The 27,891-nt window shown below is 45.8% G+C and overlaps 2 protein-coding genes across 16 annotated transcripts in view; both read right to left on the reverse strand.

Annotated features, from left to right (window-relative positions):
- The window catches only part of Nca (neurocalcin homolog), a 716,194-nt gene that overhangs the window by 191,649 nt on the left and 496,654 nt on the right, over positions 1 to 27,891 (reverse strand). The window lies entirely within an intron of this gene.
- Positions 1 to 27,891, reverse strand: part of LOC139756261 (neuronal calcium sensor 2) — a 409,472-nt gene that overhangs the window by 117,887 nt on the left and 263,694 nt on the right. The window contains exon 1 of one of the 5 annotated variants that reach the window (XM_071675463.1): positions 22,672 to 22,970. The exons of the other annotated variants lie outside the window; for them this stretch is intronic. The gene's annotated coding sequence lies outside the window, so the exon portion shown is untranslated. Of the gene's footprint in view, positions 1 to 22,671; positions 22,971 to 27,891 lie in introns of those variants that run through there. 5 annotated transcript variants of the gene reach the window in all.

The raw sequence follows: 27,891 nt of genomic DNA on the forward strand, positions 1-27,891 counted from the left end.
TTTTGCGACTAATGTATAAAAAGCTTTAATCTTTTCGAGGGTGTGTTACGACAAACAGTGGTCGGCTCGTGTGATAAAAACTGTTCAAACCTCATCAAGAAGAATAAAAGAGAGGGTCGTGGCCCAGGATGCGCCCCGGGCACCCAACCCTCCCACCCTCATACATCGCATCAGTAAACTGGTGGCAAAAGTATGTTCTCGTCTTGTGAAGTTGTAAATAAAGAGAAAAATGTTTAAAATTACATTAAGGTGTTATATAGAACTTGTAAATAATAATCAGGAGAGGACACTAATAGACATGAAGTGTGTGTGCGTGTGTGTGTGAACTCTGGTTTACATGTGTGCGAGGACGGCCAGGGTAGTGAGGGAGCCATGATAGTGATATGCAACATCAACCCATGACTCATTACCATGTTTTGCGCTCGTTAAGCCTATAATGAATGCCTCTGTTACTTACCAGGCCGGTCCACACGTGTGCCCGCCTCCCGGCCGAGGGGCATTCCATAACTCACAACATAGTAATAACAAGTATATACGGTGAAGAGGTTCTCCTGTGAGAGGAGAGTGTTTCAGTCACTTCCCGCATCAGTTGTGAGGGAAGAGTGTTTCAGTCACTTCCCGCATCAGTTGTGAGAGGAGAGTGTTTCAGTCACTTCCCGCATCAGTTGTGAGAGGAGAGTGTTTCAGTCACTTCCCGCATCAGTTGTGAGTGGAGAGTGTTTCAGTCACTTCCCTAGTACTAACTGCTCTCCAACTCTCCACCAACAACACACACAAATCGTCTCGGTAAATTTAATATCTTGTCCCAGTGACACGGCACATTTGGTAGAGCCGTGATAGCGAAGACCAAAATAGATATATCAGGAATTCTGCTGGAGGGAAACACGCCTTAATTGACTCCATTAAATGACAACCTGCAGAGACAATGGTTCCTCAGCCAGCCCGCTACACCCTGCAACTCCTACCACGATACAGGTACACTGCCACAAGTACCACGATACAGGTACACTGCCACAAGTAACACGATACAGGTACACTGCCACAGGTATGACGACACAGACACACAGCCGAAGATTCAAGAAACCACAACACAGGTACACCACGAGTGTCCCGCGATCTACTGACACAGACAGACTATGACATGCACCATGATACAGGTACATGATGTCGCTGGTACAACGGTACAGGTACAGTACCACACATACTTTTAGTCACACTATTGTCTCACTGTAATATATATTAGATATACACTACAGTCATCATACCACAGGCATTATGGTACAGATATCACATCTGTAACCAGGCCACAAGCTCCACCAAAAATTCATGACAATAATCAGCACACACAACTGTAACCAAACTAAACTCGCCCACAACACAGGCATCACACTGCAGACATGACGCTAAAAACCACACGATAACAAATATAAGATATGCACACCACACCACATGCACCACACCACAAACACACCACACCACACGCACCACACCACACGCACCACACCACAACCAACATGAGGCTCATGGCACCTGACGGTCACCATTATCAGGGACACAATAACAAAGGTTCAACCGTACAGAGGCGTGACCAAAGCAAGTGACCACTAGGACGTCTCTCCTCAACACCACACGTACACCACAGAATGTTTCACGAACGTCAGGGTCAGCAGATAAACATCATGACACATGAACGTCAGGGTCAGCAGATAAACATCATGACACATGAAAGTCAGGGTCAGCAGATAAACATCATGACACATGAACGTCAGGGTCAGCAGATAAACATCATGACACATGAACGTCAGGGTCAGCAGATAAACATCATGACACATGAACGTCAGGGTCAGCAGATAAACATCATGACACATGAACGTCAGGGTCAGCAGATAAACATCATGACACATGAACGTCAGGGTCAGCAGATAAACATCATGACACATGAACGTCAGGGTCAGCAGATAAACATCATGACACATGAACGTCAGGGTCAGCAGATAAACATCATGACACATGAACGTCAGGGTCAGCAGATAAACATCATGACACATGAACGTCAGGGTCAGCAGATACACATCATGACACATGAACGTCAGGGTCAGCAGATAAACATCATGACGGATGAATGTAATGAGGGTCAGAGACCAGGTGCTAGTTCAACATGTGCTGGTCTGTGGCGTGACTGAGGACCCTCTCACATCTACAGCAAGTGATCCATGCAGCCTCCACATACAGACAGTCGCCGTGTCCTTGGTCACTGTAGCATGGAAGACACATGAGAAACGTTCGAAAGGTTTTAAAGGTCATTCCTTCCAGAGTGAAGTAGTGGCAATGAATGTGAACTTGAGAAGCCCAATATTGATATGAGTGAGGCGACGGATTGGTCCAGGAGGAGAGAGGCAATATATATGGGTGTTGAGGAACAGTCCAGGACGTCCAGTTGATACACTGCACAACGACCCTACCAGTGTACTGCCGGCCTATGTGCCTGGACCATCACAACATAAACTACTGACCACTTAATGTTCAGATAACTCAAGACGTTAAAACTGGTGCAGACACGTAACTGAGCAATACAGTGAGGCAGAGACACACAGCAAAACGGAAAAAAGCCAAATCTCTCCCAGTACAGCTGAGTAAGAATATGAAGGTTATTCTAAGCAACATCGGCCACACCAGATATATTGGGAGGCTGAAGAAAGGTCAGAGTTGGAGCATAAGTTCAGGCAGGCAAGGTGAACCCCAACATGTTTCAGGAAAAAAAAATCATAAAAACCTCTCACTAATGGAAAGACATATCACTGTGTTAGTACCATACAGAACCCCCACTGTAACACTTCAGGGGAACTGGCAACTCCTTAATCTTATCAATGCCAACTCGAGCGGGGACGATAAAAGACCTGTTCGTTCTTAATCCAATTTCTCAATATAATATGAGATATGCAGAAAAACAAAGTGAATAAAACCTGATGTAAGGCGAGTGAGGCAAGGAGAGGGCATCGAGATGAGGGAGTGGTGAACTGCTGGGAGGGAGAGTGGCAGCGTCAGGGAGGTGAAGGGAAGAGAGACTGGCAATGTCAGGAGGGAAGTGAGGGGAGAGAAGGGAAGGAGACTGGCAGTGTCAGGAGGGAAGTGAGAGAAAGGAAGGGAAGGAGGGACTGGCAGGGTCAGGAGGGATTTAAGTGGAGGGAAGAAAAGAATGACAGCGCCAGGAGGGAAGGGGAGGGGAAGAATGGGAAGGAGAGACTGGCAGCGTCAGGAGGGAGGTGAGGGGAGGGGAGGAGGGACTGGCAACGTCATGAGGGAGTGGAGGGAGAGTGGCAGCGTCAGGAGGGTGCTGGAGACGGCGCCAGCTCACCGCCTCAACCATTACAGTAACAATGCCTTACAACGAGCAATGACCACCCTTGCCACCAACAACCTTTCCACTCGCTAATTCTACTCCCACATGCACAATCAGGTCCTGAAACGACGCATAATCTGATCGTGTCATGACATGCACAATCAGGTCGTGCTGGGACACGCAATCAGGTCGTGTGACGACACACAATCAGACCGGGGGTTATGGTAATGCTGACAAATGGTGGGTCCAGCCTCGGCTTCGACTCAACCTCGTCCCTCACTCCCTACATACAACTTCACCTTCCTCCATCATTCCTCACATACACCCTCACCTTCCTGCATCACTCTCACGGGTAACTATCACACACTCCCGCTGGAAGCCACATCCCAATGTCATGTCTAGTGCACATAGATCCGCCGACTGCCATGCCTCACAGTACTGCTAACGTAGGCCACTAACATGAACACACCCGATTACCATGTTCATTACTAACTTGCCATTATCATCATACCTCACCGAAGTCCATTACTCCCTACACATTTAAGTCAGTATCGACTTCCACACGACTGCCACGTGCCCATTACACTTACGCTGAGAATCACGAAATCTACTGACTCACACCCACCACATGAGGACCAGAATCATACCTTATCTTACTGACTCACAACTGTGAGTATACAAGTAGAACGTAGAGCACCCAGCCAGTTGGGAGTCCTACCTGTAGAGGGCATGTAGTGTATAGAATCCTGCCAGTAACCAGCAATGAGTGAAACTTGTAGCGTCATTTACCAAGACCACTACAGAGAGGTTTTACATTACCACAACAGAATGACGTTAATTCCGTAATTCAAAGCTCAAATGGTCGTACTGAAATCATATTACCACGTCCTGACCGACGTGTGATCCCGTCTCGTAACCCTGCCCGACCTCCCCCCAGATTAGAAGGTGAAGCGACACGGCTTTCACCACGAGAGGTCGGCCGCATCTACACTTCCACCAAGGGGCCATCGTCATTTAGCTGGGCAGCCTTCGCTCCACTATCACCTCCTGTGGTGTGGCGTGGCACTACTGGCCACACACAAGTATTCGTACATCAGCCAAACAGCCCCTGGCTCTGTGACACCAGAGAGCCATCTCTGCCTGGCACCATCTACTAAGTGACTTTGTTCTTCATTCTGCAGCAGGAACTCTGTGGAGCCTTTAACGCAACACTTTCCGCAAGTACCCGAGTAGGACATCGTTAATGCTAGTCTCCTACAACAGCCTCAACACAGAGACCTACGGCTTCTTTTAACGCAAAACACAAGACCTTGGCAACTCTCCAGTAAGCCAGGACCTTGGTAACGCCTTCATCCTTCCGCATGACCTGCACGAGACCTGGCATCCACGCAACTCTTCCCTGGAACTCCTGCCTCACCACCACACCGTTCACACATATGGCCACGAGCACAAGGTATGTTATAATCAAGACCTTATTTTTCTCCTCAACTTCCCATCGTTATAAGTAAACATATACTTATATATTGCTTCTTCCCTGGTCAGGACCGCAGTTTCTGACTACATCTTGCGAGTAATGACTTTGAGACAGAAAAATCTCGTCCAGGGACTCCAGACAGGTGGAACTTTGTGCCCACCCAGCCTAAAGTGGGACAAGCAGACCTCAGGGCCCACTTGGCCCACGGTGAGAAGTATGGGTACCGCCAGATTCAAGCGCTCGTACTATTTTTTTTTTTCTACATGAATCGAACTAAAAGTTGTTTAATTAAGAGTTACCTGGAGGATGATACAACCTGATTCATGATTCCTGCGCCACATGCAGACGTCATGAAGGACACGGTAACCAACGGTGGAAACAGTGACCCTCCTTCACCGTCTAACTTTAAACAGTGGCATCTCTAGTGCCAACAGACCATTGCCCTGGGTAAAGCAAGACGAAACGGCGTCATTGTCAGTGGAAGGAAAGACGTGCAGCAGCCTTCTTGAGGATCTTCCTACCCTTAAAGGAGCCCAGGTTACCCTGCTCCCGCGTGGAAGAGCCTCGGAGCTGATGAAGCCTTTAATAGGCGTCCTGGAGTTAGACAACTCGGTAACTAAAACCGATTTACAGAACCTCTACTATCATCTATATCATACTTATAGGATCATTCCTACTATCATCTATATCATACTTATAGGATCATTCCTACTATCACCTATATCATACTTATAGGATCGTCCTTATTATAAAACCTGCATATAATAAAATGGCGATAGTCTCATTATTAATTTTTTCCATATACGTCTGAGCCATTTCATTTTCTCAGTACAATATAGGAGTCAGAGAAAATGTAATACTATATTATGAGAATCGAAATATATAGCGAAATATATAATAACAAGTGACGCCAGGGAATCGCTGTTGACACAAACACTCGTGACCCAGGTTCGTTACCCAAGGGAAAGAAGCTCTTACGTCATGACCAGACCAGAACCACATCAAGGCCAGACTTGCTCATAAACAAGGGCGGAGTCCTTCCCTGGCAAACCTGGGTCATTATTACTGCTTTGAATAATGATGCTACGTAGCAGTAACATGTTTGCACGTTCATTTGAGAGAGAGAGAGAGAGAGAGAGAGAGAGAGAGAGAGAGAGAGAGAGAGAGAGAGAGAGAGAGAGAGAGAGAGAGAGAGAGAGAGAGAGAGAGAGAGAGAGAACGTAATCACAAAGATATTTTTCTAGAATGACGTTATTAAGGCGTGGAGTTGACCGATGTTTTGCTCTGGTTGACTGCTGCTCTGGTGTGTGAGGCAGCCACGCATCCTGCATACTGTCAGTTGAGACTCATCAGGGACGAACCTCAACCTTAATTAAATCTATTTCTCTTTCATCATTTACATTCGTTCTATTTCTCCTGATGTTACAATACATAATTTTTCCAACATTCTTTAACAGACACACACGTATATTTTTGTCTGATATTCATAGATTCTTTGGTATCATAACAGAGCTGATAATCCTGCTATGTTGCGATGCTTTATGATCTGAAACATTAATCTTTATGTCTTCTGTTTTTGCTCTCAGCATATATGAAGACGTACGTTGCTCGCACTTCTTCAGTGTGGTGTTGATGTTGTCTCCCCTCTCATGTGGGACACATGCTCTCGACCACCATGACTGTTCGTCAAATGTTTACGCACTCATTCTAAAATGTTTATTGCTATCTGTTTGTTTGAGCGATGATTGTATAATCCAGCAGTATTTGCTTTGGCTTCTTAACACTGAACATTTTCATCAGTCGTTTTGAAGGTTTCATTATGATAAGACTTATCAATTCCCGGTATGTACTGTCTTATCAATGTCATCCTTCAACTGTCGGTATGGTTTTCTTCACCATACGTTTCCCTGGACGTCCTTTGTAGAAAGACGCCAGTTTACCGTTGATTGTCCCTTGACTTATTCCCTCAAATTTATAATGAACTTTCATTAGGTCTTCCTCTACCCATCCAGGTCTTCTGCAGTTTTCTGTGTCTCCTGATCCTATTGTTTTACCAACGCTCGTGTCATCTGCCAAACTATACTCGCACTTACAACCAGCTTTGCATCTTAAGTCATTATCATTAACAGCACTGAGGGTAATACCGTCCCTTGTGGTACGCCAACACCTCCATCATAACACGTTTTCACTTATTGTTATGAATTTTTTGCTACGTAAAAAATTCGGGAATCCATTACCCTTGGTGACCTCCAATATTATGTTTCTCTGCTTTGATATAATTCTTGTAGTTAAGTCTGTCAAATATTTCGGCAAAATCTTCGAAAATACTGCCATTTTCTTGGCCTGCAACATTATCAATATGTCAATGTAGTGAACCAGTAGCCCCGCCCACGTCACTGCTGGATTTGGTTCTGAAAATTTTTACAAATCAAACGATTCACACTTTTCTTTCGATCATCCTTTCGTGAAGTTCCATTATATGTTATGTCTGGCTAACTGGTCGACGGTGTTTTGGCTCTAGTTTATATCCGCCACTTGTGTGCTGGTATGAACTCCTGTGGTGTATCTCAATATCATCATCAGTGGTTTGACAACTATCTTTTCAAAACATGGCTGGGATCCCAACTGCTCCTGGGGCACATTTAAAATCGGTCAAAGAATGAGAGAGAGAGAGAGAGAGAGAGAGAGAGAGAGAGAGAGAGAGAGAGAGAGAGAGAGAGAGAGAGAGAGAGAGAGAGAGAGAGAGAGAGAGAGAGAGGTGGGTTCAACAGAAGCGTCATCATGTTTAAGCTCTCCATCAAAACTTCTCATGAGTCGAGAATCTTCTTGCCAGAAAACCTTCACCGTCAAAGACTTAAGAGTCGCGATGATGAGGTGAACATGTCAGCCCTCCAGACCCTCTCTACACACCACGCCACGGGAGTGGACTCTGCCATGGTAGTGTCTCCAAGGCTTCTGTAAGCTGCCTGGCCAGGGGATGTATATCAAGGACAGGGAAGAGAGACGCACAGAAATGAAGATAAAAAAGGGATGGGAGCACGAGAAACACGTTGCTTGTGGAGATATTCGTAAATGCAGAGACATATAGGAGGTTAAGAAAAGGGATAGTGGAATGGGAGAAGTGCAGCACTCTGTGAGGGGCACAGGAGAGGGGCCTGTTTGGGTAGGGAAGGGAAAAAAGGGAGAGGGATAGGGAGGATGGTTGAGGGTGCAGTGTAACGGGTGTGAAGAGCGTGAACAGGGAGACACGCTTCACTTACCTACCTCCAGTTACCTTAAAGAAACAAACTCGACGAACGTTGACTGGTTCTGTATGTTGCAGCAGCCAATCACCGTCGCCACCAGCGCTACACACACACACACACACACACACACACACACACACACCTTATCCTGCCTCAGGCTGACCGCCGCCTCAATATACACTACATACGAAAATATGTTTAAAATCTTTATCAACATCCAATTTTTTATCAACACAGACAAGAAGAACGTGAATAAACAATCATATGTTTGTACAACTTTTTTCATGTTATCCGAGACAGCATCAGTAATTGAATACCCTAACTATCCAAGGCCATCTCAGTAACACTATATATATATATATATATATATATATATATATATATATATATATATATATATATATATATTATCCCTGGGGATAGGGGATGAAGAATACTTCCCACGTATTCCCTGCGTGTCGTAGAAGGCGACTAAAAGGGGAGGGAGCAGGAGGCTGGAAATCCTCCCCTCTCGTTTTTTTTTTTTTCTTTTTTTTAATTTTCCAAAAGAAGGAACAGAGGGGGGCCAGGTGAGGATATTCCACAAAGGCCCAGTCCTCTGTTCTTAACGCTACCTCGCTAATGCGGGAAATGGCGGATAGTTTAAAAGAAAGAAATATATATATATATATATATATATATATATATATATATATATATATATATATATATATATATATACACACACACACACACACGACCAACCACTGGGAGAGTAGGAACAGCCCCGTCAGTGATTCGTGAGGAAAAAAACTAAGGTGTGCGTGATGATGACCCAGTCATGCAAGCAGAACCATGAAGCAGCGAAACAGATGAACAAATTCTACACTTCTTGGGTAAGACAATCGTATTCAACCCTAACAATCTAATCGTCACTCTTCACATACAAAATAGGAGGTGCATAAACGGGACACATCGGACAAACTGTGCAGAGAACACGGGAAATTCAACGCAAACTGGAGCAAGGCCTACAAAGAGAGCAGGAGGCAGATGAGAGGCTGCTGAGGAATGTTTGGTGTTATGGAGGGAGGGAGGAGAGTGTGGATCATGAGGCGGCAGGAGGATCCATCATGTGTCCGGTGATCAGACCAACGTCTTCCGTCCATTGCCAACCCTCCCTCTCGGCGCACAGTCCACCCTACAACACACTAGCCTCCCTACAACACATCCCCTACCTGCAACACAATGCCCGCTGTACAACAACACAAACACACTTCACATAGAGGTACCAATAACATATCCGCCACTTGGCTTCCTATAAGACCAGGAAAACCAAGAACACACACAATGGTTTTCATTGTGTGTTACAGAAAAGCTGGTGTACCTACACTCCTCAGTAAGACATCTGGTCGCGTCTTTAGTTTTCATCAGTCTACTTAAGACATACCATAAGGACATGCCTGCATGACCTGGCAGGGATGTGACCTGAGCTTATGGCTCTTGAGTTTTGATCTGGAGACAGAACATGACAAGTTATACGTCGTCCAGGATCAAATCATTGTATTAGATCGCTACTTAGATTCATTTCCAAGGATATCATTATTCATTATCCAAGGACACCTTTCACACATGACCCCATTTTCAGGGGCTCCGGCAGCTCCAAAACTGCGCTGAACTTAGTAGGAGGGACAGCTAAGCTCCTCTGAAGTGAGAAGTTCTTTTAGAAGACTGTGTTCTTGTTTCGTCAGCTGACGTATGATACAACCTGGCTAAAGTAACTCTTCACTCGCGCTGTAACCTCAAGCTGGGGGAATATATATATATATATATATATATATATATATATATATATATATATATATATATATATATATATATATATATATATATATCATGGAGGTATTTCATGATAGCATGATCGGTAATACGGGAGAGTGGCAGGGGAAGGTAAGGAATAGTAGCACAGAGTCGACGGCAAGGGACAGCAGCTAGGAAGACATGAGTAGATGGCAGCTGCAGCAGCAGCAGCAGCAGCGGGGAGGTGGCAAGGGATGTAAACTGAAAGGTGAGAGGTAACAGGAGAGAGAAGTAGGAGGGTGGTGCCAGGTGATGGAAGCGGGAGGTTGGTGGCAGGTGATGGAAGCGAGAGGGAGGCGGTAAGGTAGGGATGGAGTGGAGGGCAAGCGGGGAGGCACATGTCCACTGAAGGGACGGAGGGAGTCTGCCAGAGTTGGAATATCGATTACAGACCAAGTGACCGCAGCCTCCCGCCACACAACACAAACACTCATCACCAACAAACACAAGTCACCTCTCCCGCCCCACCACCATCCCTCTCACTATACCACTCTCCACATAATCCCCTCTCTCTCTCTCTCTCTCTCTCTCTCTCTCTCTCTCTCTCTCTCTCTCTCTCTCTCTCTCTCTCTCACTTTTTCTCTCGTGGAAAGAAATTGGTGCAAGGGAACGTATGATCGGCGTTTAGCATCAACTAGGTCTAATAGGAAATAGGAGACAATATATTCCTGAGAGAGGCAAAGCATGATACAGACTGGGCAGGTGCTTGACTCATGGAAGAGGCAGTACCGTCCTGTAACTAGAGGAACCTACAGCACTTGCAATACTGACATGACTGTAGCAAGTTCTTCTCTCACGTGAAGGGGAGGCTGGGAAGGAAGCGGCCTCATGCTTCACAAGCAAGGTAAACACACGAGATGGCACGTCTTCCAACCTTGTCACTCATCGAAGACGGTGAGGAAATGATGGCAGACACACCTGGCTAGTACTGCTGCCTCACCACATCCTTACCCACCATCTATTACCCTCGACTGTTCCTCTCTCTCATCTATATGTGTCTCCTTAACGCCACAGGGACACGGGTGAAACTACACAAGTAAACAAAGTAAACATATCACACTAAACACCTCATGATTTGAACGCCAAGGCAAGACCCCACGGTGAGGGGCTAGGCCATCGTGATGAAAGGCTATCCATTCGCGTTCATGGGTTGTTCTGGTGTGGTCATGGGTCGTAGCGAGGCGTTCATGGGGTCAACAAGCCACGACGACATGGGAGGTGCATGACGTCATTACACCTGGACAAATACAGCGCTTGTCTTGCACTCGTCTCTCCTGCTATGTTTCTGTTGGTCACCATATACATAAATTTTCTTGGTTTAATTAAAAAATCCAGGGGAGTGATATGACAACAAGATTTGCCACGTGCAGGTAAAAAAAAAAATCCTGGTTATATTAAAAAAAGGAAATAAAATGCAAATCTTTGCGAACATCTGAACTAACTTGAACGTTCGTAGCCTAAGCAACGTCACGACCAGGATGGTGTGGTAGCTTGTGGTTGGCCACAGTACACACCACCCTCCCCCGCCCTGCTCCACCATATACTCTACCATTAACACAGCAAATGACACTTGCAGTCTCGTTCTCCAGAGGGTCAGGTATACAGTAACGACTTGCCCAACACCTCCTGCCTCCTCTCCACTAACCCCAGCAAGTTATCACTAAAGTAATGATGGAAAATTCTCCAATTCCAACGGTCTTCAACCAAATCCTCGTATTGAAATCATTACCTTTTTTCAGCGTCTCTTACTTCTCTCTTACCACGGACGCTAAAAAATAATCCTCATATATGGCCAAGTCGTGGAGATGCGGCTTAAAACTCAACACTGTTCACATTAAGGCAACGTAGTAACGCCTTGAAAACCGTGTACTGAGACAGTAAAACTGAATTAAGTTCTATTTCTAGAACATGAATGTTATCCAGACCCAAACACGATATTCTAATGTTTTTTTTTCATATACAGTGTATCTACATATTTCTATATATTAATGGGAATAATACACAGCTCTGTTAACAATCATGAAGAGATCTGTAAGTATACTTCTAGCGCCCGCCCCCCCAACCCCACCACCGCCACCTCTCTCTCTCCAACCTTCCCCTCAGTCAAGGACCACATGAAAGCCAAGCGTGATCATATCCAGAAATAGGGCGTCTTCCCTGGTGTGAGAGTTAACCACCCACCAGACACTCCCCCTGAAACTTACCATGACCGTCCAGTGACATCCCTGACCCTCGGTGTCTGGGAGGAGGATCGCTCCTACCAACACATGACCTCACTCACCAACTCGTCTCCTCATGCATGGTTCATCCATGTTATGGGCTCTTGTGTGCAGTCGGGCTGTCTGTGTGGTGTGGCATGCTTGACTGGTATGGGCGATGACTCTTATGTCGTGCGTACCGTCTGTGTAATATGCTAGAGTTACTGTGGTCTGTGAAACATCGTTGCAGTGGCTCAAACACGAGCACGATAATGTCACCAGTCCCGACGTGCACTATTACCGCCAAATATACTTACGGGACGAGTGTAAATATTCAGGAGAGTGTCATCATCAGTTTTCCATCTTAATTCGTATACCTTACGATCATGTTGGAGCTCTTGTGTCGCCATAGCTCGGTCTCTGACCAAGGTGTCGTCTTGACCCTCTGGTCATCAGTAGGATTGAGTAATCAACACATCCTGGTTGGTTTGGTATATGTACTCTGCAGCCACAGACTACTGCAAGGTGTCTCTAACGGATAAAGGTCATACATTATCAAGGGACTACCATACGTGTCTTGTCAGTAGGGAACTATTGTCGAGTGCGGAGGAGAACCAGGTCTTGCATGACAGTACATAGCCTTCTGTATTGTTCAAAATGCAACGACAGTTCTGTTGTGCCTGCTGTAGCTACGGTTAACACACAACATTACTCTCTGGTAGTCTTAAATTTCTTCCACGGGACAATGTCTGACACTATCAGGTACTATGTGCCATGTCCATTTCTTAACGCAGTCCATAAAGATGTAATCAATTTTCTTTTCCACCAAACAGCAACCCACTGGGAGACATGACGACTAATGTCCCATTTCCATTAGTCTTCCAGTTTATTTTGTAGAGGAAATTTTGTTTATATTCCAGACCTCCGTGGCGTAGCGTTAGCCTTCCTGACCGTGTCGCATACATAGGTTTAAATCCTGGATATATATATATATATATATATATATATATATATATATATATATATATATATATATATATATATATATATATATATATATATATAGCCTCAGTTGCCCGTGCAGTCTTTGCTAACATAAAAAAGTACTGATACATAACTCTGGTTTAACTGAACTGGTGTTCATGTGTTATGTGAGAAGGAAATACAGCAGAGGTGTGATGGTGATGGAGGCTCGAGGTGGTATCACTCCTGGGGTCTGGGAAGGTGGCAGTGGTGTTAGATCACCTGGTGGTGGGTCTGGGAAGGTGGAGGTGGTTTGAAATCACACGGTGGAAAAGTGGGATGCTGGAGGTGTGAGATCACCTGGTACGTCGTAGAGTTGGTGATGGACTGCAGATGATGGGGTTGGGTAGCATCAACGGCGCGCGGTGCGGTGCAGGAGGGACTACGGAAGTAAGTGTTGTAGCATATTGATTACCGGATATCTAATAGAGCGGCCTCCCTCCCACTTTCCTTCATCACAACCGCCTCCCTCCTTCCCAACTGTGCCTCTCTAATCTAACACTATTCCAGTCCACATGTGACAGCGCTACGTACATTAGTTTCTGGCCTGTGTATACCTTCCACTACCTTGTGTAGATCAGTGTGTGGCCTGTGTCCACCAACGTCTGGCTTATGTAAACACTTTGTTTAGCTTGTGAACTCCTCTGACTAGTCTGCGCACATCTAGATGCTTCTTGTAAAATTGTCTTTCCTTACAACCTTCGTAGACCTTACGAGTGTCGGTGAGGTACTCTACTCTCAAAGCTCAGTCTGGGTCCGCACCTTACGTATACCTCAAGATGGTTTACAGGTCTATGCTTGCAGCTTGGCCACTGTGTTGTTCTGCTCAATCAGGTTGTCAGAGGCCGCGGCTAACATATAATGACTGGTCTGGTACAATCTGTAGATGCATGTCCACGCTGTTCTAAATTTCTCCAATCAAGAGCCCACAGTGTTTCTAATGGCTACAGGCAATGCACTACACAATCCTGAGCACCGATTGTTTTGTCTTGTTGAACTAGCTGCACCTAATAATGCCACTAGTAATATTTTCCAGGTTACCTTGGGATGTTGCAAGTGTAAATGATGACATAACTCTCGCGACTGCATACCACAATACAGCCTCAGTGTTGTCAATCGTTGCAGTACTTTAGATCGTTGACACAGTCAATGACAGTTTGTGCAAGATCTGTGCACATTTTCTAACGTCAAATCTGCCCGTCCTGAAAAGTGACAGCAGAATGACATGATTCTAGTTAGGAGAGAATATCGAGAGCCTTACCGTAAGCCACTCAGAGTCCCCAAAAGAAAATAAATATCATTGACATCACTAATTCAAAATTTCCCTGATAATAATGAAAGAGCAGGCAAATGGCTCTTACAGCCGCATTTCGCCAATAACTTAAACTTTCAGTAATAATTCAAACTTTTAATTAAGAATTGAACTTTCACTTCATTTACACCATAAATTACGGAATCAACAGGAAACTGAATCTTTTCAAAAGACCACATTCATGACACGATACATACCATTTGAAGTTCAGGGTTGTAGCGTACTGCAGATTATACAGGAAATGTTTACCAATAGATACAAAGAAGATTGGTAACCAATGAACGGCTATAAGTACTGATTCCCACGTCTTCATGGATAAATCTGACTATGATACATCTTTTCGTAGCTAATTCCTTTGCTTTCCATGGAATATTCTTTTCTTGTTATCACTAATTTCTTCGTTCGGTGGAGACCCTTGTCATGACTCCTTTTAACTCACCTGTTATGGCTGTCTGTTCGTAATATCCAGCCTGCTATCTTCTGGGTAATAGCACCTGTCGCTTTGTTATAATGGTTGAAGGTAAGGTCATCACTGTAACTATACTGAGGTGTTTCACATGTTATCTCAAGATATGATGGCGTTCGTTTGTTCTTTTTCTGTACTTTTTCCGTTTCTAAATATAATGGCAGTCGTGTCTGTCCTGTGTGTGTTGACTGACTTCTCTGCTTCAACCATAACTGAGAAGTAAGACTTGTCTTCGTTAATGAGCAAGTTATTACTGTGGCCTACCGGAACATTAGCCTTACATCTGCCGTTCCTGAATTCCACGGATGGAATCGCCATACTTACTGTGGTATTATCTACAGAAGATGATACGAAACTGGTCTGTGCTCGAGTCTAGTTCAGGTATGAGTGTGAGAAGCAGTGGTGGCACAAGTCCAGTACCTTGAGAAACAGCTTAACGCATGCGGTACAAGTTATTTCCTGACTGCAACGATAGAGACGACACTGTAGGTCTTGTGCCATCCGGCAGGTCCAGGAGTAAACAAACAAGTTAAGTGTAAAAATCCAGTGGTAAAAGTCCACATGTCCGGCGTCTGATGTGTGACGATCAGCATACTTATGGTGCAACCCAGGCTCATCCCACGGGAAGGAATGACCTCGCCCTCCACACACGAGGACCAGCAGTGCCCACCTCGACGTCTGTAAACGATTTGCGGGTCCTGTTGACTAGTGTCACATCCTGGCTGTACAGCTCAGCATGCACACGTCCTCTACACTGCTCAAGCACATAACACTCCGTCATCGCAATACATACATACATACATACATACATACATACATACATACATACATACAAACATACACTGCATCAGTGTATAACACACACAACTGAACTCTGTTTCGGACATTATGGATCAGGTTATCACGGAGGGAGTCATGCCACCTCTACAGTAAGCATTACATAACATTTTTGATTGACTGAACCTAAACATACAACTTATCCTGCACACTTCAGACTTGTCATTGAGATTAATGAAATGAACCTGCACTGAGTTGCCGGCCGGGCACAATGAGATCAACGAAACATCATAACTCTTGCCTTGGCCAACTTCCCTGAAGACAGAGAAACCCAACTCCTTAGGTGCAATGGAAGTGGCAAACGGCCTGACGGTGTAGCATCTTTTCCTTGGCCGAGGGTCAGGGAGCTAGCATGAGACAACGCCTTCACCTTGACAGAAGTCTGTAAAGAACCTCAAAAAATCATAGTGTTGCTTCAGACTTCAGGGAACAGCTAAAAAGAGCCGAAAATACGATGGCCTGGATCTGCAATACCTCCTCGTTCCAATTAGTTCAGACACGCTGGGACTCTGAGGAAGGAAGGCTCTTGACTTCTTCAGCCGCCTCGGATTCCGGCTGATCTAAGAAACTAATGGCAACTGAGTAGCCGCCTTTCTGTTCTCGTGCCCTAGCATAGTTATCCAACGAAGGAATACAAGCTGCATCAGCAGTTCACGCCCCTCCTTCCCAACAACTTGAAGAATTTGATCTGTAAGTCGTTAAAATTTTACAACTGCTTTGATTCGCAAGAAAATATTTTCTTATCTTTATTAATTTTCTTCAATAAACTATATATATATATATATATATATATATATATATATATATATATATATATATATATATATATATATACATATATATATTATCCCTGGGGATAGGGGAGAAAGAATACTTCCCACGTATTCCCTGCGTGTCGTAGAAGGCGACTAAAAGGGGAGGGAGTGGGGGGCTGGAAATCCTCCCCTCTCATTTTTTTTTTTAATTTTCCAAAAGAAGGAACAGAGAAGGGGGCCAGGTGAGGATATTCCCTCAAGGGCCCAGTTCTCTGTTCTTAACGCTACCTCGCTAACGCGGGAAATGGGGAATAGTTTGAAAGAAAAAGAAATATATATATATATATATATATATATATATATATATATATATATATATATATATATATATATATATATATATATATATATATAAGTATATGCGATTGGCTGGAAATCTTCCCCCTCTCGTTTTTTTTTTTTTTTTTAATTTTCCAAAAGAAGGAACAGAGAAGGGGGCCAGGTGAAGATATTCCCTCAAAGGCCCAGTCCTCTGTTCTTAACTCTACCTCGCTAACGGAGGAAATGGCGAATAGTATGAATATATATATATATATATATATATATATATATATATATATATATATATATATATATATATATATATATATATTCCTATGAGTCAACGGGGAGATGAAACACGATAAGTTCTCAAGTGCACTTTCGTGTAATAATCACATCATCAGGGGAGATACTAGAAAGAGATACAAGTCAGTTGATATACAACGAAGAAACATAGCTAGGACGCCATTTGGTAAACAAGTGACTTGGTTTCACACTTGGGTGTGAAACTGGATGACTTAAGCTTTACAAAACTCAACAAAGGAACGGTTAAATATGGCAAGATGATAATGAAGACATAGAGAACTATATAACAAAGGACACAAGACTACCAATGACACTACTGAAGGCACGTGTCTCCCGAGTGCAATAATGATTTGATGAAATCACTGTATGAAGCCAGTGATGTTTGTTGGACTTGAGATCACTCAGTCCAACAAACAAACCACCATAAACCACAACGCAACCACATTCTTACATGTCAACATCACACAAAACAGTTGTACAAATGGAGAAAAGGGAAGGATTGGCTCTTCTTTTCCACATGGTTACATCATCTCCAAATGGTTATATCATTTCCACATGGTTACATCATCTCTACATGGTTACATCATCTTCATATGGTTATATCATCTCCACATAGTTACATCATCTCCACATGGTTATATCATCTCCACATAGTTACATCATCTCCACATGGTTACATCATCTCCACATGGTTACATCATCTCCACATGGTTATATCATCTCCATAAGGTTACATTTTTGAGAAGCCAGTGAAACATAAGAGGCTGTTAGACTGATAAGCACCTGATTAACAACTCAGACACCAACACACACAGAGGGCCTCCGTGGTGTACTGGTCAGGGTTACTGACCATTAGTCAGCCCAGGCCCGCTAAGCTCGAAAAGTGAGGTAGTCGGCCCACATCTAACTTAATCGTTCATCCTCTCCCCGGGAATGGTCGATAAATGGGCACCTGACTGGTGTGTGTGTGTGTGTGTGTGTGTGTGTGTGTGTGTGTGTGTGTGTGTGTGTGTGTGTGTGTGTGTGTGTACATATGAGTAAAGACATGATACATATACATAAGGTTGAGACAGGACAATACGAGTGTAAGAAAAGTTCGTATTCATATCCAAGGGCAACTCGACAAATTTCTTCCAGATGTAAATACTGACGATGAAAGTAATGAGTGCGGAGGCCCACCAATATCAGATCCTTAATCAAGTGGACAGCACAACCCAGAGCCTACTGCTGGGACACATACAACCCAAAGCCTACTGCTGGGACACATACAACCCAGAGCCTGCTGCTGGGGCACATACAACCCAGAGCCTGCTGCTGGGACACATACAACCCAGAGCCTACTGCTGGGACACATACAACCCAGAGCCTGCTGCTGGGGCACATACAACCCAGAGCCTGCTGCTGGGGCACATACAACCCAGAGCCTGCTGCTGGGGCACATACAACCCAGAGCCTACTGCTGGGGCACATACAACCCAGAGCCTGCTGCTGGGACACATACAACCCAGAGCCTGCTGCTGTGACACATACAACCCAGAGCCTGCTGCTGGGGTACATACAACCCAGAGCCTGCTGCTGGGGCACATACAACCCAGAGCCTACTGCTGGGGCACATACAACCCAGAGCCTGCTGCTGGGGTACATACACCCCAGAGCCTGCTGCTGGGGCACATACAACCCAGAGCCTGCTGCTGGGGCACATACAACCCAGAGCCTGCTGCTGGGGCACATACAACCCAGAGCCTGCTGCTGGGGCACATACAACCCAGAGCCTGCTGCTGGGGCACATACAACCCTGAGCCTGCTGCTGGGGTACACACAACCCAGAGCCTGCTGCTGGGGCACATACAACCCAGAGCCTACTGCTGGGGTACATACAACCCAGAGCCTACTGCTGGGGCACATACAACCCAGAGCCTGCTGCTGGGGCACATACAACCCAGAGCCTACTGCTGGGGCACATACAACCCAGAGCCTGCTGCTGGGGCACATACAACCTCTACAACCACACCCGAGGGACAGCATTAGTCATGCATATACGTATATGTAATAAAGATATCAGTTTGGTCATAAAGTAGAGGAGGTAAGATGTAGGGCAGACTCAGGATATAAATGATTGGGAAGGTGACAAGTGGTTAAGTGAAAGATGAGCAACAAGGATTTATGGTGCATCGAGACTACGTGGGGCAGCGGGTCTTGAATGTGAGGAAGGACGGCCAGGCGACATGTCGTATAAATTTCTGGAAAAGATTAAAAAAGAAAGTAGTGCATGGGCTTATGTGACGCATCTGCTGGTCTGGAAATAAATACAAAGTTACTGAAAAAGAAAACTGTAAAACACTTGTACCCCATTATTTGATTTTGTACCCACATGATATCCCAAACATCTGTCATTTTGTGACCTTAACTGCTGACCCCTAACCTCCCAAATTCTATCCAATGTAAAACTTTGTAATAAATGTGTAATACATTCGGTTCAGAACCATCATCCCAGTCTTCATGTGCTGTGCACAGGAGGGTGGAGGAGTATGTCAATAGCAACGACCTGATGTCTGACCCGTAACCATGGACACGTATCCAGATGTAAAGCTTTGTGTGTAGTGTTGTGGAACAATTTTGGCCAACATCCACTCATGAATGGGGCACATGGACGCTGGCAAACCAATATGTCCCTTTATTTCTCACCAGCGGCAGGAATGACATGGTTTTCACCTGTGAAGCACGAGCCTGGAGTTCATCATCAGGCCGGAGGTACACGATCAAACCTAACCTGGCGTGCCTGCGTCAACACATGGATAAGGCGGCTGAGTGATAACACCTCGCTCGAGAGCATATATGTGCGGGGAAGAACAACAGCAACTGACTATGTATGAAGACGTGTGTACGAGCCAAGCTAGTGTATAGCTACGCAACGGCCTCTTGTGGATGGGAAGTTAACACAGGATCCAGGAAAAGAATGACACTAACAGAGTTAACACTACTATGTATAGGGAGGAGAGTGGGCCATGATGCACGGTAAAGATAGTGGCGGGAAGATGGAACTTGAATGTGGATGATGAGGTGTCATGAGTTTCCATCACTACACCGTGTGGTTAATGGTGGATGATGGGGAGTCTTGAAACTTTCAATATCTCATGTCTACCGTATACGACACCACAATATCCTCATGTCTACTGTATATGACACCACAATACCCTCATGTCTACTGTATATGACACCACAATACCCTCATGTCTACTGTATATGACACCACAATACCCTCATGTCTACTGTATATGACACCACAATACCCTCATGTCTACTGTGTATGACACCACAATACCCTCATGTCTACTGTATATGACACCACAATATCCTCATGTCTACTGTATATGACACCACAATATCCTTATGTCTACGGTATATGACACCACAATATCCACATTTCTACCGTACATGACACCACAATATCCTCATGTCTACCGTATATGACACCATAATACCCCCCCCCTCCCCCCTAAGGCAGGCGGTGCTCCTACCCTTTGCCCCAAAGTACAACGATCACCCTCCTCTTCTGGCTTCATCCTATAAGTCACTACCCCGCTGCCTGACGTATGTGACAGTGACACTCTAGGTAATACGAAGCAATGGCACTCCCCCATGCCTTAATCACATGGTAGAGATACTCCCCCATGCTTCGGTAGTACGGGAATGGCACTCACTAGTGGCTTAAGTGGCACTAACGCTTCTTCACTTGTGGCAGTGGCACTCTCCCTATCCCCCTTATGTGGCAGTGGCAAGTCCCCATATCTCACTTATGTGGCAGTGGCACTCCCCGTACCTCGTGGCATTGGCACCTCTGTGTGCCTCACTCTGACAGTGACGTTACCCCGTAATGTGTTGTAGCACATCACTGTGCCTCACTTATGTGGCAATGACACATCCCTCTACCATAGTTGAGGCTATGATATTCCTCCGCGCTGTTTTTGTGGCTATGACACTTCCCCGTGCCTCAATTCTTATCTCAATTCTTATCTGTGAGTAGCACTTTCCAGTGCCTCATTATTTCGCACTGGCACATCCCTGTACCATACTTGTGGCAGTGGCACTCTGGCTGTTTCATTTGTGTGGCAGGTATTCTCATGTACTTTACGTATGACAGCGGTACTCCCCGGTGACTCATTTGTGGCAATGGCATTTTCCCATGCATCACGTTAGGCAAAAACACTCGTCAGTGCCTTAATTATGTGGTAGTGACATTAGAAAATGGCACTTCATGCCTCACTTTTGTGTAAGTGACACTCCCCTACTTCACTTATGATGGTATCATTCCCCGTGATTCACTTATAAGTGGTGCTCCCAGTCCACCCATGTCTCACGCTATGCAGCAATGATATCCGCTATCACATGTTGCTATCTAATGATATCCGCTATCACATGTTGCTATCTAATGATATCCGCTATCACATGTTGCTATCTAATGATATCCGCTATCACATGTTGCTATCTAATGATACCCGCTATCACATGATGCTATCTAATGATATCCGCTATCACATGTTGCTATCTAATGATATCCGCTATCACATGTTGCTATCTAATGACATAAGCCGTCCTCTGTCTTGCTCTGGGTAACAGTCACTCCTGGCAGTCTATCTCCAAGTGGCACGTCACTTGCCACATGCACTGTGGTACGTACAGGATGGTCATGACAGCAGCGTGTGGGCCGATCATTCCTGTGGCAAGACAAACCCAGATACTCGCCCGTTCCTCATCTTGCACGGCAGTGACACTGCTCCGGCGCACTAAGTGACATTCGCCTTCCAAAACTGACTCTATCTTTGTGTGTCTCTACTTAACCTACTTCACAATATCCCTGTGTGTCGGAGTATGTGGCACAGACATTCCTGTCTTATGGATCAGTGTTTTACTGACATTACCTCAAGCTATGAAATAGCACTCCTTGTCCTTCAGTGTACGCCACTATATATATATATATATATATATATATATATATATATATATATATATATATATATATATACACCTCATCTCTAAATGTGTGTCATTGTCAAGCACTCTGCCTGACCCTCCGTATGATTGTGGTGCTTTCCAAGTACCAACCAACTCAACTGTGGTACAGATTTTCTCCACCGTTCCACAGTGTAGTGCTGACACACTCGTGCCTGTACAGAGTGGGAAAGATAGTCTCTCCCCGCCCCTTCTGTGGCACTGAGATTGGTTCCCTTGTCTTGGGTTGCATTCAGTCCGTGACTTATGCGTGGCAGCGGTGCCTCCTGTGTCGTGTGCACTCAGGTGCCGCCCGTCCCATTCTACACTTTCCTCACACCGTAACTAACATGCGAACGAGGCCTGAGATATGTCTGGGTAAAAAACAAATTGTTAAAGAATGCAGGTATATCTGGTCGTTGAAGACAAATAAGGCAGATACTCACAACTCGGATAACAGTAACGGAGGATGGCAATAGAGCCTTTAATACTAACGGTAGACATCAGCAAATATAGATAACGAGGCAAGTATAAAAGGTGACGAAAGATAAGGAACCAGGGAGACCCACCTGTCGACGTAATGTGCGCGTTCCTAAAGCAGGTGGGGTTGTGATGAGGGCAGGCGTCCGGCCAGTCGCCTGAGAGAACTGGAAGTGGTAGTATCCTGGGGTCGTGGGCCAGTCCAGTGAACGTAAGAGTGTATACTAAGCACACAACAAGTGACACACACGCAGGCAAACACTGTATACAGCACGGGTCAGCCTGGTCGGCCGCGACACAATCCGCACGCCACGCTGGCTCCACAGATACTGACCCAAGCACCACACTCCCGCCGCCACTCCGCGGGCCACGCAGCCCTGTCCGGGCCCCTGTCTGCCCCCGGCCCCAGCCCGCTCCAACCCAGCCCGAGCCTACCCACCATCACTGCCACCACCACCCACACCTACTCCACTCATCCTGCGCCCTCACCTGCCCACTCCTCAACACCAACACTCACGGTGGGAACTCGGCACAGTAGGTGAGGCCAGTCACTACCCTCCTACACACAATCTACACCACGTGACGGACACGTCTGAACATAGCGCGCTGCTTCTCATCCTAATACATTCCTGCCCACAAATCACCACACAAGACGACAATCTCCCGTCAAATGGATGCCCAAGGGGTAACAACCAGAGGGCCATTGGCAACCTCGAGGTATAGAGGAATGGGTGAAGGACCGGAGAACAAAATGAAGGATAAAGAGAATTATATAAAGGCTAGGAAGAACGAGTCAAAGATTGAAACACAAGGTGGAATCTAAGATACCGCAAAAGCCTTGAGGAAAAGATGGGGACAGGAGAACAAGATGATGTTCTCGGAGAAAAAGTTTGGGCCAGAAGGACAAGGTGGAGGACGAAGGGATACGGCTGGGGTCAGGATAAGATAGAGAACATAGATAACACGGGAACCACGAGACCAAGATAACGCCCAGGAAGATAAGGTGGGGTCTTGGAGAACAAGATGAAGACCCACATTATAAGATGGAACACCAAGAGACAACGTTAATAGTGATCAATATAACATTACAGGAAGTGGACCGGATAAGCTACGACAGATACAACTTTCACTTGTGGTAACGGCTCACAGGACATGTTACTGAAAGACTAAGGCTGGGATAATTGTATCCCTGGCCAGTGTATCGGGAGGGGGTTACAACAACCAGAGATGTCGTGTTTGCGCCACGGTTGATACAGATAATAGATACAGAGGACTTAACATTATACCTCCTCCTGTTATCTAACGGAGGAACTTACAGACAAGAAATGCGGCAACTTACACGGTCAAGGTGGAACCTGAGTAATGTGGTTGACATTATTATTAAAGAAACTGGGGTGTGTGCCCCTTGTGGGTGGGTTTACTGTGTGTGGTAGAATACTAGCGGTGTCCCCCCACGTTAAGTGGGCCGTTGCCAGATAAGTTTACCCTTCGGGCAAAAAAAGCTCCCAAACAAGACAAAAAACAAGAGCACAAATTGAGGCCCTCGCTGGCTGAGGTTAAGGACAAGTGACAATTAAAAATCTAAGAAAATGAGACAAACAGGTCTGATGTGGCGCACGTAAAACACCCTACGTCAGTCCCGGGTGTGTTAGACGGATCTGGTAGCGGCACGTAACACGAAGACACTGGGCCATTGTTGGGATGTGGTCGACGGGTCTAGAAGAGACACAATGTCGGGGGTGTGGTCGACGGGTCTGGTAGCGGCACGACAGACGGAGACACTGGGCTAGTGTCGGGGGTGTGGTCGACGGGTCTGGTAGCGGCACGTCAGACGGAGACACTGGGCTAGTGTCGGGGGTGTGGTCGACGGGTCTGGTAGCGGCATGTCAGACAATGCCGAGGGTACACGAGCATGGGGGCGGCAGTGTCTCCAGGAGACGGGATGCCTGAGATAAGAGAGTTGGAAGCTATCATCATCAGATAACTGAGGCGCTGCTCACACTCTGAATCAGCTATGGAGTACCACTTGGCAGTCTACCAAGAGTTTACCCCGCCGTAGTATACCGGTCAAGAGGTACACTACTCATGAGTCTTCTAAACACCACAGGCACGTTAAGCACCACACTTGCCGTAGTGGCGCTGCTTGATGGAAGTGTACACTACTCGGAACGCCGACTCAGAGAGGGATCTAGTGGCTAAGCTGCTCGAGTAAAGAGATAAAGTATTTTTCTGTGGGAAAACCATATGGTAAATGACGGTGATCGATCAGTGGAGGAGGTTTAATAGGCAATAATGTAGCCTAACTGGGAGAGAGGGCGTGATTAATCCGGTAAGCGGGAATGACGTCAGTAATTGCGCCAATAACGGCCATGCTCACCAGGACGGCCGGGCTAACACCGCCATCATTATCCGTGAGGCTTCCACCCCGTCCTCGTTAGTGTTCCTCCCTCCTGCACTCACCACCCTGGAGTATTCCCTCCCTCATACACTCACCACCACTCCTCTGTAGCGTTCCCTCCCTCCTGCACTCACAACCATTCCTCTTATAGTCTTCCCTTCCTCCTACACTCACCACCACTGCCTCTTTAGTGTTTCTTTACCTCCTACACTCACCACCACTGACTCTGTAGTCAAAACCTCTTCGTCTGTATGAAAATGTAAAAGATGCTACGACACGAGAGGTCCAAAGACTGTTCCCCTTTAACTCAGTGTAGCCAAGGATACGGCACGTCAGAAAAAGAATCATTGAAAATAAATCAATGAAAAACCAGGTACAGCAGCATGTACAGAGGGCGTGAAAGGTACCAGTGGTAGTGTAAGGCTGCAGTAACACCGGCTGTCCTGTGGGGGAAGAGAGCGAGTTCAGAGTCTGGTGCAGGAGGACAAGCCACCACTGTGTGCGGCCGTCGCCTGCCCAAGGGAAATAACTTACACCTTTTGCCAGCACCATGTTTAATGTGGGTGGTCTTGGTAAGCCACTCACCTCTGGGCTTCAGGTGGTACATGGGAGGCCTGTGTGTCACGCAGCCGCGTGAGTAAGTAGCGTTATTTGGCTTGAGCAGTGAACACAGCGGCAGGCCGGAGCCTACGTTTCCTGACGACATGTGACTTCCTCGGGACGTGACGTGAGAGCCCGAAGGTAATACCTACAACTGGCATGCAGTATACCACCTTCTGTCCCAAGCTACAAGGTAAATGTGACCTAACAAGGCATTATGTAGGGCGTGTGCCATGACACGCCCGTAGTGGCGCCCTTTCTTCTTGACCTGGTCCCTCTCCTAACCATCCATCCGCCCACACACACACACTATAGCTTCTACGGAAGAAAATTTTCTCTTGGTGAATAACGGCTGCCATGAGAGCAGATGTTATGCATGTCTTCGTGACACAGGTGTGGTTAGAAGGACAAATGTTGTGGGTGAGCTTGCTGGGTGTGCTGTACGTGGTAAAGATACCATGGCTATCGTAACAATGAAGATGTTATAGGTAACAGAAATGTTGTGAAGTGTACTGATGCTGGGGGGATATAACTGGTCCTCATGGTGGAGACAGTACAGGTGTTGGAGATAGTAATGATGGTGAGGACAGGGGAGACACGACAGCACTACTGCTGTAGATAGCAGTCTGAGGTTCTTCTCCAACACCACAGCTTGGTTTGTGTACACGCTTCGCTAACAGAGAAGTACAGTAAAGTCCGCTGCATGTCTGCTGGCCTTGTATAATCATCCTTACCGTTCATAAAGACACACACAAGATTCTTCTTTTCGTATGAAAATCGACTGTAAACCAGAGATGTTAAGTAATGAGCATTACAATGACGCATGACAACACTAGAACCTGTACTTGAATGGGATTATAAAATTCACTGAGCAGATTCCAGACTAGGTACATATCAGCAACACGTCTACAACGGCAATATACGTCCTCTATGTACTTCTAGATCAACAATATTGTACGTCTTTAAGTAGATGATGATGATGATGTGATGATGGTGATGATAATGATAGGAGTTGTCTATGGTGGTGAGAGATTTTAGTAACCTTCTGCAGAGCACTTGACGCAGTACATGCTGTATGGTGGTGTGGCCGTCCACCCAGGCGGGCGAAGGTTACACAACACGCAAATAATTCTCTTGCTGCACGACGATAGGTAGGAGAGACTCAGGAAATACTGCGAAGTCAAAAGGCGCGTTAAACACAGGAGAAAAACCTTGAACACCCGAGGCCAAGACTTTACCAGAAACATTCTGGGAGTCATACCGGTAAAATTTAAGAAGGCTTAAGACAAGTACTTATAAAACCTCCCAGGCCAGCAGGCTAAGGGGGCTTCCAACAGCTTGGTGCGCCAACGACCCCACTCAGCCAGCAGTGGGTCGAGTCTGGGTTGTGGGGTAGAAAACCTCCAAAAACTGCGCTCCAGATTCACCTCACAGCGGCCAGGTATCGCTCACATTAAAATCATCGTTTTTATAAAGACAGGCGGGAGGTGTTCTTCTGTGAGCAGCAAAACATTATCAAGAGGAACTTGCAGAACTTAAAACATAATACATTTCCGGTGTCTTTCATGACTTAACAATTCTGGCGTCGTCTGTAAATCCAGGTTTAATTATATTTCTTTCATTGGTGCCGCCAGACCTGGGAGTATTATGAGAGCCATGGCAGGACAGACCCTCAGGGAACACGCATCTTCTCAGAACGGCTCGGCTTGGTTTGGTTAACTCAACCCACCGAGACAGTGACGTTCTTATCAACAGTAGACAAGTTTACGAGTCACACGGTATCTGTAACTGGATAGCACACGTGTCGTGCATACAACACGTGTTGTGGGTCAGTATACGTGCTCTGTGGATAGCAAACCTGTTAAAGATAGAATATGTGTTGTGGATATCACATCTGTCGTGGACAGCACCTGTGTTGTTGAGTGCATAAGTGTTGCGGACAGCAGACGCGTTGGAAAAGTAATGGTGCAAAAAGTAGTTCAAATGTGTCCTGTGGTCAGCAGAAGTGCTGCAGCAGCCAGTACACGAACGTGGCGTCAGATCAGTATTTTCGGTCGAGCAGATTTGTAGTGAATATCCTCTGGGTCTCACATGATAGTGGCAGTACCAATGTTTTGCTTAGCATTTGTCATTCTAGTGTTCTAGGTATTAAATGCTGAAAGTACAAGTGTTCTGGGTTGTACATACAGGTTGTATGTGTTTTGGGATTTACATGTGGGTTCTGTAAGTGTTCTGGGTTGTACATAAGGGTCGTAAAACAGTTCTGGGAAGCATGTATTGTGGGTGCTGGAGGATGTGCATGTTGTATATC

Source organism: Panulirus ornatus, chromosome 21, assembly GCF_036320965.1.
Source record: "Panulirus ornatus isolate Po-2019 chromosome 21, ASM3632096v1, whole genome shotgun sequence".
NCBI lineage: Eukaryota > Metazoa > Arthropoda > Malacostraca > Decapoda > Palinuridae > Panulirus > Panulirus ornatus.